Source organism: Doryrhamphus excisus, linkage group LG9 (genome assembly GCF_037039965.1).
Source record: "Doryrhamphus excisus strain RoL-2023G ecotype Guam linkage group LG9, RoL_Dexc_Guam_v1.1, whole genome shotgun sequence".
NCBI classification, from domain to species: Eukaryota; Metazoa; Chordata; class Actinopteri; order Syngnathiformes; family Syngnathidae; genus Doryrhamphus; species Doryrhamphus excisus.
The window spans coordinates 17,327,931-17,343,457 of NC_136365.1; positions in this window are offsets into that span (position 1 = coordinate 17,327,931).

Below are 15,527 nucleotides of genomic sequence, written 5' to 3' on the forward strand. Positions count from 1 at the left end.
TTGCAGGCGTGGCATAACTGTGTTAGTTAGCAAAGAACGACAGAGTCAACACATCATACACGGGCAATGGAGATGACTCGCGATTCCTGCTTTCTTATATCAGCACTATATGGTGCTAACAAGGGCGTTTTGTGATAAAAATAAATACCACTTCCACATGGATTGGGAGGATAACTTTTTTTTATTCTATCATGTCCGACATGCCATGACTAAGGTGTATCGTGCAGAAGGTTACAGATTTTGGGGAAGTATTTATGCATGCACGTGCACGTGCTCAGGCATGTGCATATACATAGTTCAATACAAAATGTGAAAATTGTAAATAGTTCATGGTGTTATATTTATTTATGAATACCATTTTTGTTTTGGTTTTGTGGTGGTATAGTTATTTTGATATTTGAGCTGTCACAAAAGCAAAAAAATATTTGAAATATTTTTTAAATGTTTTAAAAATATTTTTTGCATATTTTTAAATATTTTTAAAATATTAAAAATAATTTCTACATATTTTAAAAAATATTTTTCATACATTCTAAAATGTATAAAAATATTTTAAAAATATAAAAAAAAATTTCCATGGTATTTTTTAAATATTTTTTATACATTTAAAAATATTTTTATAATATTTTAAAAATATTTTTACATACTTTAAAATATTTTAAAAATATTAAAAATAATTTCTACATGTTTTTAAAATATTTTTATACATTTTAAAATATTAAAAAATAATTTACAAATATTTCTTATATATTTTAAAATATTAAAAAAACTTATAAAAATACATATTTTTAAAACTATTTTTTAATTTATTTTAAAATATTTTTTAAATAGTTTTAGAATATTTCTACATATTTGAAAATATTTTTTATACCTTTTAATATATTTTTAAAAATATATTTATTTATTTATTTTAAGTGAAAGCTATGTCAGAAATGTACCTTTTCACAAATATGCCTTCTCTATCGGAACTGATATTTTCCTCAAACTTACCTATGATCTACTGCTGATTACAAAAGAACGGAAAAAGGTAGAAACATTTTTTTTTGATGAAGGAGAAAAAGGAAGATATTGAAAAGATATCTGTTATTGAATGAGTTCACCAAAAAGCATGCTAACTGAGGCGTACGTTAACCAAGGTTCCACAATATATTGTCATAACAATGCTGAAAACGTGCTGAAACCCTTTCAAATCCAAGCGTTTATGGTTCATAATAAAAGCTCATAAGACCAGAACCCTTCCGAATCAAGGTTGAACTATCAATTTATTTATGTATTCCTCAGTTCCAACCTTTCACCGGCCATTAGACGCGTTTCGAAGGCATGTGCGCCTATAATTAATGAAAACAAAAACAGAGTGGCTATGACCTTTTTGAGCCAGGTGATTGACACAGATAGACACTTACAATCTTCTAACCTTCACAAATGTCAAGATAAAGCTACATTCTGGGGCCCTCTTGACACCTGTCCTCCCTCCTCCGTCCTCCCTCCTCCTTCGTCTTCTTCTTCGTCTTCTTCTTCATGCCACACTTTCAGTCTCCTTATGTTTACTATCACCTTATTGATTTGTTTGCCAGCAGTCCAGTGAGGAGCCCATTAAATATTCACAGCTTGTTTTTCCCCCTCTTTCACCATCACTTTATTCTAAAATGCAATTTGTCTCCTTGGCTCTTTTTATAAGCCGAGTTCAGGCTTACAAGTTGTAGATACATGAAGGAAAATCCTTTCCGCCATTAATTTTTAAATCTCTATTTCTTTGGATCTCTAAATCCCCTTATCTCCTTTGGCAGTTAGTTCATTTTGTCGGGCGCTCGGCTTCAAATAATAACACCCCTAAGAAGCCTTCTCGCACTTACACCTCCGATAAAAATCACTGTCTGGAGGTGGTTCATAGGAGGGACCATACCGTCCGGTCTTGTAATTGATGCACGGCCTCATGCTAGGATTGCAAATATCAAAATATCAAGCAACAAAAAGTTTACTGATTAGGATTTGAGAGGGTGGCAAAACTTTTCTCTTTTTTTGTTTATTGTGTTTTTAGATGGAAAAAAAAAGACACTTTCAAGCTCAAATGTTCCCCCACTTGCCTCATCCTAAATTCCGCTGTTCCCAATAGGATAAACACTGACGTCTTTGCTACCGTCAGAGTGATTAGGTGTGGCTGCGGAGGCCTGCATCCTACCCTTCGTCTTTGGCGGGCACTAATTTCATGTGAGTGGCTGAAAGAGATGTGTTTGCCTGCATTTCAGACTTTTTAGTGTCTGGGAAACTTCAAAGGGGTACAGTCTCCTCTTCACCTATTATGAATGACAGACAGCAACACACCCTGGGAGACAGAGATGAGGAATTACTCATCTTTTTTTCAACAACTAGACCAAAATATGAAGTGCAAAGTGAGGGGCTGCAGGTAAAGAGGGTGGGGTGCTGCCGTTAATATGTTAATGTAATCCTCCTGTTAGGTGTCTCCAATCCCCTTAAGATGGGCAGTAATCAGTTTGTTCCTGTCGGCGGGCTTACGGCGGGGGAGAGGCGGCGCTAATCAGAAGTGGCGTTAAGGAGGTGTAGAGGCGCGTTGGATGACGCCTCGCGGATTTATTACCTCCACCCAGAGTTGGGTGAATACTTCATAAAAAAAAGAGTTTAGTTAACGCTTAGTTAACCAAACACAAGCTGAAATAAGAGGCAGCTTTTTAATGATTTGATTTTTATTGATATGCATTTTCAACTCTTCAAGTTACACTTTACACTTAAGCCCTAAGTCACAATGTTCAAGTTAGCCTGATGTTTGTATACACTCCTGATCAAAATGTACATTCTGCCCTATTGGATCGTAAGGAGGGTCTATGTAGCGCCTCTAAAAGCTAAAAGAAGAAATGTTTATGTTCATTTTCTACTGCTTATTCTAACGGTGGCCAGCCAATCACAGGGCACATATAGACAAACAACCATTCACACTGTAAAATATGATTTCTTATGTGTCCATTAATGTGATCATTAATGTTAAATTTGTTATTTTTAAAGGTATCATATTTCTTTTATAGGAAAACCTTCAAATTGTTATTTCTCAAAGAAATGTTTGGGCCTAAAAATAGATTTTGAGCTTTGGTTTCATTTTAGAATATTGTTTTGTTTTGTTTGTTTTTTTACAAAGGTTTCAAATTTGAGAGAAAAGTAGGAGAAAGAAGAAATGGAAACGAGAAAATTTTTTTTTGGTGCAAGCGATTTATTTCAAATAACCATTAAACTGAAGTGCAGTGAGGATGCTGAGGTTCTCATTGGTGACAGTGACCAAGATGGATAGGATCAGGCACAAGTACATCAGAGGGATATTATATGTTATGATATGATGGTTGGGACATGTCCAGAGGACAGATCATGAATATATTGGTAGAAGGATGCTGCATTTAGAGCTGCCAGGAAGAAGAAGACCAAAGAGGAGGTTTATGGATGTAGTGGAGGACAACATGAGGTTAGTTGGTGTGAGAGAGGCAGATGCAGAAGACAGGGTTGGATGGAGGCGGTTGATTTGCTGTGGTGACCCCTGAAGGGAAACACCCAAAGAGAAAGAACCATGAAACTGAAGAAGTCTGTTCCTCCCTTGATCAAACGCTTAACATCCATTTTCTATGCCTCTTATCCTAAAACATTTAACACTATAGTTGAAAAAAATCGAAAACAGAAATGAAAAGTCCCATTCTTGTTCATCGCCTCAAAAATTGGTCTGGGAATGGTGTCAGTGTTTTCAGGGGGGTCGTGGGAATGTTGCTCCAAGTGGCTTCATGGAGAGGTCATCCACTGTTTGGAACTGATGTCCATTTTTGTAATTTTCCTTGCCGTCCATCCTCAAATGGTCGCAATTGGATTTAGATCAGGGGAACATGCCAGTTGCCGTTTGACACCCATGCACAACTTGAAGTTCCATTTTTCCACAGAAAGAAAATACACCAAATTGGTGCGGCATTTGGGGGCGAACAAAAATTGGGAATGAGGACCACCTCAGTATGGATTTGGGAGCATGCAGACACTATGTAGCACTTTTGGTGCAGGAGGAACTTTTGTTGTGTGTCAGTCGTCCATGATGTGTGACCCATAATATAGTAGTACATGTAATAGTAGTACATTTATTAGCCGATTTCACTCATTGATTATTTGGATAAATCACAAAATTACTAAAATCGAGTGTATATTGTATTTATTTAAAAACAATATTACAGGTCACACATATGCAAAATCTGACGGGGGATTGCGCTGGAAATGTTTATATAATTTTTTTTTCCCTTTGTGTGCCCACTGATTAAAAGAATATTAGGCCATGTTAGGCCATGCCCTAATAAGTTTGCCAATCGAGCCTCACATTAAGGTTTTGACCTTTCCGTGTAACTAAACTGGCCTTTTCACCCACAGACGTTCACCTTTGACCTGCGTCTCCGAGCCCAGGTTATGAATTCACTATTGATCACGTCGTAAAAAGATGGTCAGATATTGAGCCCTTTTCACTCATCCTCTGATTTAGTTCCAGATCATGTAGTCATGGTTGTGTAAATGCCGCACTATATTCTTCCAATTTAGATTATGTGCACAACATGCTTTTGTTGTGCTTTCTATGTACACAAAAGGCCCATTTTATTTTTATTTTTGTATTAATGAGCACTTCTCCTTTGCTGCGATAACCCATCCACCTCATAGGCGTGACATATCAAGACGCTGATTAAACAGCAGCACTATTGCATATGTGTGCCTTCAACTGGCCACAATAAAAGGCCTCTACAAAATGTGCAACCAGGTCTCCGTAAGACATGCTATGAGGTATTAACCGTAAAAATAATGACTTTTTCATTATTTGTGCTCATGCTCATGCATTGTTTACTTTATTTTTTATAGATACAGTCATTGAAATATATCATATTACAACTTTTTTTTTGGTCTTGTATTGCCACAACTTTATTTTGTCATTATTCTCCTAAATGAATGACATCCATCCATCCTTTCTGACATCCATTCTATGGCTTATACCAATTAATTAATATTAACTAACATGCAAATATTTGAAATGTGGGAGGAAACCGGAGTACCCGGAGAAAAACCACATGCAAACTTTACACAGAGATGCCAAAACGGAGATACGGACCTCCATCTTCCAGATCTCCTGACTGTGTGGCCAAACTCTTACATTGCCCATCCATCCATATTCCTCCGCTTATCCGGGTCCGGGTCGCGGAGGCAGCAGTCTCGGTAGGGAAGCCCAGACTTCCCGGTCCCCAGCCACCTCCTCCAGCTCCACCAAGACGTTCCCAGGCCAGCTGTGAGACATAATTTCTCCAGCGTGTCCGAGGTCTGCCCCAGGGCCTTTTCCCGGCTGGGCATGCCCAGAACACCTCACCAGGGAGGCATCCGGGAGGCATCCGGACTAGATGCCCGAGCCACCTCAAACTCTTACATTGTTCTCCTCAAATTTTCTTGATTTTAGTTAATTTTTTTCCTTGTTTTTCTTTTTTTTTTGCTCAAATTATTTATTATTCTTCCTGTGCATGCGTGGGTTTTCTCCGGGTACTCCGGTTTCCTCCTACATTCCAAAAACATGCTAGGTTAATTGGAGACACCAAATTGTCCATCGGTGTAAATGTGAGTGTGCTGGCGACCATTCCATGGTGTACGCCACCTCTTGTCCGAAGTCAGCTGGGATAGGCTCCAGCATACCCCCTTGTGAGGATAAGCGCCATATAAAATGGATGGATGGATGTTTACTGTTCTCCCATGATTACCTTATTTTCATAAAAAATGGAAATTATGTACGATGGCTCATGTACGATTTTGACGTCAACCCACCCAGCCATCCTTTTTTTTTTTTTTTTTTACCACTTATTGTACTATTACATAATTTTGCCCAAAAAAAGTATTTTAAAAAGTTTATTACAGCTTTATTTTTCTAAAATGACAAATTTTTTTCTGGTCAAATTCTGACCGTTTTATTATCTTTCTTCTCAATATGTCCACCTCACACTGTCTCAGTGAAGTCACATGAGCAGAATGTGTGTCCAAGTGTGTGCGTGCACACACACACTGAAGAGCTAGGACAGGGTGGTAAAGGTCAGTGCGATGAGTTCAGGAATGACAGGAAACAATGAACCTTCCCAGGTCCAGTAAATTAACCCATGTCACAGGCCGCTCATTCCTACTGATCAATACTGAACACTTTGCTTTCAGAAAATGAGGGTCATCCTCTGCGGGCCGCCTGCCTCCCCGGGGACGGACAGGAACGCTGATAAAACAATCACCATAAAGAGGATCCAGACCCACAGCTAAAAAGGCAGAGAGGGTTGGAACGTGTGTGTGTGTGTGTGTGTGTGTGTGTGTGCTTGGCTTCCTCAGCTTCCTCGGTGTCAGCTCGCTCGCTAAGAGCCGTTCGCTCGCCTCTGACAGCGGCGCGGTCGATAAAGTGGATTTGAGATATAAATGTTTCCCAGAGCCCTCTCCATCACGCGGAGACACCTGCAGGCTGGTGACATAGCATCTCTGTCACCGACGCAGCCGCTTGTTTGCCCCTACAACATCATGTCCTCAACACTGCGTGTGCAGTGCGTCGCCACTTTTTTCACCTTTGGGGAGTCTCATGATTGAAATCGGATATAATATCAAATCAAATCAACTTTATTTGTATAGCACTTTTCCTGCAAAGAAATGCAACACAAAGTGCTTTACAGAATTAAAACAATTACCACAATTAAAAGGAAAAACAAAGAAACAAAAGAAAGCCCCTCCTTCCTACCCTCCATACTAGACCCACACACACAATCACACAATCACACACAGTAGGGAGACATGGCATGGCATTGAGGAACAAGGAAACGCCACCTTTGGGGCCGTCCACACTGGGAGGAGCTGCAGGCCGTGCCATCGGAGGACCAGCACCCGGGCCCCCCCGACTCCCGACAGACGGACGGACCCCCCACATTAAAGGGAGGAACCCCCAGCCGGCCGGGTCGAAGGGACCCAAGGATGGCACCCCCTCTAAGCAGACCCGACACAGCCCCCAGTGTGGAGGACCCCCCTGAGGAAACACTGGAGTTAAAAACTGAAGACTAAGAGCAAAAAAATATATATATATGACTAAAAAGATAAAAACAAAACACTGGAGTTAAAAGCTGAAGACTAAGCATAAAATAGGACTAACAAGATAAAAACAAAACACCGGAGTTAAAAGCTGAAGACTAAGAGCATAAAATAGGACAAACAAGCATAAAATAGGACTAAAAAGATAAAAACAAAACACTGGAGTTAAAAGCTGAAGACTAAGAGCATAAAATAGGACTAACAAAATAAAAACAAAACACTGGAGTTAAAAGCTGAAGACTAAGCATAAAATAGGACTAACAAGATAAAAACAAAACACTGGAGTTAAAAGCTGAAGACTAAGCATAAAATAGGACTAACAAGATAAAAACAAAACACTGGAGTTAAAAGCTGAAGACTAAGCATAAAATAGGACTAAAAAGATAAAAACAAAACACTGGAGTTAAAAGCTGAAGACTAAGAGCATAAAATAGGACTAACAAGATAAAAACAAAACACTGGAGTTAAAAGCTGAAGACTAAGAGCAAAAAATATATATATATGACTAAAAAGATAAAAACAAAACACTGGAGTCAAAAGCTGAAGACTAAGAGCATAAAATAGGACTAACAAGATAAAAACAAAAAAACTGGAGTTAAAAGCTGAAGACTAGGAGTATAAAATAGGACTAAAAAGATAAAAACATAAGAAAAGTTTAAAAATATTAGTTAAAAGCCTGATTAAAAAGGTGCGTCTTTAATCTTTTTAAAAAAATATCAACAATATATCTTAGATAAGACTGTTTTCATAATGAAATGTGAATCATGAAACCCTTTTTTAAAGGAATATACCCATGTCGCAGAAGTTTTGTCCCAAAAGTACTTTCAGCGGCGGTATGGTGACCTAGTGGTTAGCGCGCAGACCTCACTGCTAGGAGACCAGGGTTCAATTCCACCCTCGGCCATCTCTGTGTGGAGTTTGCGTGTTCTTCCCGTGCATGCGTGGGCTTTCTCCGGGTACTCCGGTTTCCTCCCACATTCCAAAAACATGCTAGGTTAATTGGCGACTCCAAATTGTCCATAGGTATGAATGTGAGTGTGAATGGTTGTTTGTCTATATGTGCCCTGTGATTGGCTGGCCACCAGTCCAGGGTGTACCTCGCCTCTCGCTCCAAAGACAGCTGGGATAGGCTCCAGCAGGAAAAAGCGGTAGATAATGACTGAATGAATGAATGAGTACTTTCAGCGGCCATTATGTTGACATCCCACACACAAAGCTATAGACACCAGACCCACTCGATACACTCCTCCACGCTGATGCCTCCTGACCTCAGCTTGCAGTGGCTGCAGTCCTACCAGAGCGTATTAAAGGCTTAGATAAAGGCTTGAGGCCGCTCCATCGGCTCGGACAAAGTGCTTGAAGGAGCAGATAAAGTGATAGCAAAGGGTAGAACCCCCCTTTTTTTTTCCATTAGGAGTCATTTCAAGGGTCCACCCTCAGCCGGTGACAAAGTGGACGCCACGTCTTCATTTTCTGCTGATGCCAAGTGAGCCGGCGGGCAAAGGAAGGAGGGGAGCCGCTGTCATCAGTTAGCCCCGCCGCCGTTACCTAATTAAAGGCAACTGTCGATGCATGCATTTGGTCCTTTCTCAGGCCTCCATTATTTATTGAGGGAGGAGAGACATATTCTATTGATTTTAGATGGCACAGTGCGATGGAAGTGAAGTGCTAAAGAGCTGACAGGACACTCAGCAATTTTTATACCAGTTGTCATTGCTGTGCTTTACAGTAAAAAAAAAAAACATACTCATGAATGCATTTTTTTATACTGATGAATGACATTTTTTGTCTATATCCAAAAAATATCTGTACTGTGTCACAGTGGTGTGTAGTTAGGGCCAGCAAAGCCATCTCTGCAGGCCTAACCATCAAACACTGACCTACACTTTAATTCTTTTGTCTGTTCCATGAAATTAGTAGTGTGTTTCTTGGGTGTACTGCTTCTAGTAATGTGTGTGTGTTAGATGCTATTGTCCAATCAGATTTTGGCTGTAATTTGTAATCTCTAATCTTTAATCTGTAATCTGTAATATCTAATCTGTCATATCTAATCTGTAATCTGTAATATCTAATCTGTAATTGTGTAATCTTTAAGCATGTAATCTCTAATGTGTAATCTGTAATCTATAATCTATAATCTATAATCTATAATCTATAATCTATAATCTATAATCTATAATCTGTAATCTGTAATCTCTAATCTGTAATCTCTAATAGCAAATCTGTAATCTGTAATATCTAATCTGTAATCTATAATCTGTAATATCTAATCTTTAATCTGTAATATCTAATCTGTAATCTCTAATCTGTAATCTCTAATGTGTAATCTGTAATCTATAATATGTAATCTGTAACCTATAATCTGTAATATGTCATCTCTAATCATGTAATCTCTAATGTGTAATCTGTAATCTATAATCTGTAATCTGTAATCTGTAATATATAAACTCTAATCTCAAATCTGTAATCTATAATCTCTAATCTGTAATCTATAATGTGTAATCTGTAATATCTAATCTGTAATTGTGTAATCTCTAATGTGTAATCTGTAATCTCTAATCTGTAATCGTGTAATCGTGTAATCGTGTAATCGTGTAATCTCTAATGTGTAATCTGTAATCTATAATATGTAATCTGTAATCTATAATATGTAATCTCTAATCATGTAATCTCTAATGTGTAATCTGTAATCTATAATCTGTAATCTCTAATCTGTAATATATAAACTCTAATCTCAAATCTGTAATCTATAATCTGTAATTGTGTAATCTCTAATGTGTAATCTGTAATCTCTAATCTGTAATCGTGTAATCCTGTAATCTCTAATGTGTAATCTGTAATCTATAATATGTAATCTGTAATCTATAATATGTAATCTCTAATCATGTAATCTCTAATGTGTAATCTGTAATCTATAATCTGTAATCTCTAATCTGTAATATATAAACTCTAATCTCAAATCTGTAATCTATAATCTCTCATCTGTAATCTATAATGTCTAATCTGTAATCTGTAATCTATAATCTGTAATATCTAATATCTGATCTGTAATATGTAATCTGTAATCTGTAAACAGTAATCTGTAATCTATAATCTGTAATATCTAATATCTAATCTGTAATATGTAATCTGTAATCTGTAATCTGTAAACAGTAATCTGTAATCTATAATCTGTAATATCTAATATCTAATCTGTAATCTGTAATCTGTAATCTGTAAACAGTAATCTGTAATCTATAATCTGTAATATCTAATATCTAATCTTTAATCTTTAATCTTTAATCTTTAATCTTTAATCTTTAATCTTTAATCTTTAATCTTTAATCTTTAATCTTTAATCTTTAATCTTCAATCTTTAATCTTTAATCTTTAATCTTTAATCTGCCCAAGGCCATCAGAATCAGGAGTGCTGGTCCATGTCACATACACACTATTAGCAACTGTTCTCTGATTGGTTGCTGAGGTTAATTATTATTTTATATTCATTATAAATCAAGTACCCTACGGTTTCATGTGATGTTTCCTAACAAATTAATGCCGAAAACCGCGGTTCCACTCCCGCAGCCCCCGACCGGGATGCTACCCCCACCATGTTGACTGTGGACAGGACACAATTATCTCGCTCCTCATTTGTGTTCACAGACAATAAAATGAAAATGAGCGTTGACTCATTTACAGTGGATAGTAAATCTATACTGTGAGTGTATACAGGCTGTGTACACTGAAAGCATAGAAGTATCACTCCAGTAGCATTGAGACACTGGAATAAAATTGGATTCATTTGCTACTTTTTGTACAACTCAGCTGGTTATTTACATTTGCTTCATTGTGTTAAAGCGATTTTTTTGCCATCTCATGCTTTTCGCTCAGGTCACATCATAGAAAAAAAGCCCTTGATCACCTTCCAGCACAGTTACCTCATGTACCAATAAAGACGTTAGCGGTACATGTATGAGCACATTAGCTTTAAGGGCAACATAACGTTGTACGTTTTGTCCTTCTGGGCACAGCTGTAAGCGCCGCAGGAGTCCTGAAAAATAACCCTGCGGTGCGATGCACGGTCCAAAAGCATAATGAGACGCATGCATTTGTGGTGCGACACGTAATCCAACATTTTATATTGTTCGACCTTTTAACAAGGCTGACAAGTCACGTAGAATCAAAGGGAACCGCAACTGTAATAGCTGGCACTAGGAGAGAAATCACACCATTGGCAAACTACCACTTTCTTTTCTTAATTCTCTACAATACTTTTGCAGTAAAACGAGGTTTGGCTTTCCCAGGCAAGGTTTTTATAAAGACCTTGTACACCGGCATACCTGCAATGTTTGATTCCGTATAATTGAAACAAGGCAAAGGAGTGGGACCTTGCCAGCACATGGCGGCACCATGTAAGGCAATGTTTGCGCTGCGAAAGCATCTAATGAATCCAGGTCTTGGGAACTGGCACGGCGACTCCCGGGGATGTTGTCCCCTTTTTTCCTTTATGCGCCCGACCCCATAACATGAAACAGTGTGGGCAAACACGGCTACGATTAAAACGCTGGGTAAATATATTGCATTGGCATCCTGTGGTCATTATCCACTTTATTACCATTTGTACCGTGTTTTTATTTTTGCTTCACATAAGGTCGGACTTGTTTTCATGGAAGTGTTTCTTGAGTTTGAACACTTCACAGGGAGGAAAATCCTGTATACATGTACTGACCCCATGGGGCTGCTTAACACAGTGTTGGTTACTTACAGTACTTTTCACCAAAACATATGATTAACAAAATTTAGGAGTAAGTCCGTCTAAAACATGGGGCAAAAACTCCAAGCCTACTTTGGGGCAGAAATGGACATTCCGCCCCACTTTACTCACAAGGGTCACAGTGGATGCTGGAGCCTATCCCAGCTGACTTCGGTACACACTGGACTGGTGGCCAGCCAATCACAGGGCACATATAGACAAACAACCATTCACACTCACATTCATACCTATGGACAATTTGGAGTCGCTAATTAGGATGTTTTTGGAATGTGGAAACTGTAGTACCTGGAGAAAACCCACGCATGCACAGGGAGAACATGCAAACTCCATACAAAGATGGCAGAGGGTGGAATTGAACCCTGGTCTCCTAGAGAGAAAAAAAGAATTGGAAATGAGAAAAAACATTTTTGGTGAAAGCAATTTCTAATTTCTAATAACCATTAAACTAAAGTGCAGTGGACTGAGGAAAAGACAGGAAACAGAACTGGAAGTAGCAGAGATGAGGATGCTGAGGTTCTCATTGGGAGTGACCAGGATGGATAGGATCAGGAATGAGTACATCAGAGGGACATTATATGTTAGAGGCCTTGGAGATGTATTGGTGGCCAGCCAATCACAGGGCACATATAGACAAACAACCATTCACACTCACATTCATACCTATGGACAATTAGGAGTCGCTAATTAACCTAGCATGTTTTTGGAATGTGGGAGGAAACCGGAGTACCCGGAGAAAACCCACGCATGCACGGGGAGAACATGCAAACTCCACACAGAGATGGCCGAGGGTGGAATTGAAACCTGGTCTCCTCACTGTGAGGTCTGTGCGCTAACCACTCGACCGCCGTGCCACTGAGGTGTTATATATATACGTATATATGATAATTATCAATGGTGCTTCCAATAATATTTAAATGAAATCAGCCCCACGTCTGTTATTTACCCGCTGAACCTTCCAAGGGGAAGGTAATCCACTAACCAGACCAGATAGCACCCTAACTGGCCTCATCCAGAGGCTCTCTGGGGCTCTCCCAGGTACTGATCCACTGATTGGTGGAGATGGATGCTATCTGGTGTTGTTGTGCAGCTCCTCCGGGCATTTAAACAACATTAACGTCGCCGGGCGGGCGAGGAAGACGAAGAAGAAAGGCGGCCATTATAAACTATGAATGATGGCCTCCTGACAAATCACTATGTGTCATGACGAATGCACATTTTATGACACTGTGCAGTTGTTTGTGTCAGCAGGGGATGACGGATGGAGCTGCTATGTTTGGTGGCCTCATGCACAGTGTTTCAATAATAATAGTCTTTATTTGATATTTATTGATTGAAAAAAAAACATTTCCCTTGATATCACCTTGAAACACTTTTGCCATAAAGTTATTAAAGAGAGAATTAGCAAAGGAAATCTATTGTACATTGATTGCATAATATGCTGATTTTGTATATCCAGTGTGGGAGTAATCTTTAAGAGATACTCCAAAATTAATACCAATTATGCATTCTGCTAAGTAGAGTTTTTGATTATTTTACTGCAATGAAACTTTGGAATTAAACCTTTGCTCCACTAAGATTCAACATGCTATTCAACTCAATGTGACGCAAAACCTCAAATCTTCCACCAAGAGCTCTTTTCTTCTGTTTCCCTAAAGCCTCTTCTGTTTTCTCGATCCGAGCCAAAGTCAATACCGATTAGCGTGATAATATGATTAAGTGCAACTGCAATTGATGTTTACTCTTACAATTGTCGATGGAAGTTAGCTGTGAGACCGTGCACGGTGCTCCCTGTTTGAAATCTCGTTAATAACCAATCATGCAGAATGAAGGCGAAAATGTGATGGTGACAAAGTAAACTTTGCTTTTATTCGTTGCTGTTTCTCTACCAGACTTAAATAAAATTTTTTAATAAAAATAAAAATAAAAATAAAAATAAAAATAAAAATAAAAATAAAAATAAAAATAAAAATAAAAATAAAAATAAAAATAAAAATAAAAATAAAAATAAAAATAAAAATAAAAATAAAAATAAAAAAATTGCAATAAAAGTATTGGCAGAAAAACGAATACAATTACCTGAAAAATCTTCATGAATGATATGCAATATTCATTCATTTATTCATTCATTCTCCACCTGGAGCCTATCCCAGCTGTTTTCGGGCGAGAGACGGGGTACACCCTGAACTGGTGGCCAGCCAATCCCAGGGCACATACAGACAAACAACCATTCACACTCACATTCATTAACCCAGCATGTTTTTGAAATGTGGGAGGAAACCGGAGTACCCGGAGAAAACCCACGCATGCACGGGGAGAACATGCAAACTCCACACAGAGATGGTCAAGGCTGGAATTGAACCCTGGTCTCCTAGCTGTGAGGTCTGCGCGCTAACCACTCGATCGCCGTGCAGCCCGATATGCATTATAGTGTCGCTTTTTCAAAGCTAAGTATGGTTAACTTTTGGTCTTATTTATACACTTTTCCACTGTGGAAAAACTTCCAATTCCGCAAATTTAACATAAATATCTTCATTTCTGGATATTGAATTATAATTACAATGGAACCACCTTTTTCTTTTTGCGGCAGAAAACATTGCAACATTGCAAAACCCAATTCAAAATTACAGCAAGAAAAAAAATATACAAAATCTATTGTGCAACCTGAACTGTGTTCCGTGTTGGAATTGATCACAAAAATAAAACTCTAAAAGACCATCACACTAAAAGAACGTCACACAAAGTTACTCTGTAAGGACGCTACATTACATTAGCTAACTCAAGAAGACTCGGTAGTCAAAAAATAAACTACTATAGGGGTGTTATAACATGTCTAGAAGGCTCTAATGTTAAAAATCTTATAAAAAAAGATCATAAACATGTTTTTGATGCTTGAATTTTATTTCTATAATGTGCTGCAGGCAAATAAAAAACTAACAGTGTGCCACTATTTCTAACACCAAAATCTCAAACAACAATGACGTATTCTTCCATGAACTTATCAGAAGTGAAGTGGGGGAAACCAGTATTGTTTTTACAATGTGTAAAAGAACATTAACGGTTAATAGTTCATGGAAAATACATTTAAGGGCCCCTTTTCCTCTGAATAACCTCATAAAATAATCTTCCAATAAATTGTCCACTATTTTTTTTTATATCTAAATGCACGGGTGCAAACACCCCAAACAGTCGAGTCGCCTATTCCAGCAAAAAAAAAAAAAAAAATGTACAGCGTATAGATACGTAAGAAAAAAGCCTTTATGATGGGTCATTGTAGCCCGTTTTTATGCCTGCCTAATCACACGCTCACATAGATTGGTTGAAACCTCATCTTCTCTTTTTTTGAAGACCCTCCTCATGTGATCTGATTAGTATTCTTACATGGGACGCCAGCCCACCGGCCCAATTACACCAAGCCTGACCACAATGTTCCAGTCATTTGATTGGGATGGAGATTCACTGAGGTGGAATCATAATTTAGGCCACGTGGCTCACATAAATGCACCGAGGCCGGTGGAACAAAGGTGGCCCAATTAGTGCCGAGTCCAGAGCATCGTTTTGCCATCGCATACGACCACATTAGGTCATTCACTCATACATTTACATGTCTTGGATGCTTATTTGCTTATTAGCTGTTAACTTTACTCCATTTTATTTTGTAATCTGCAAC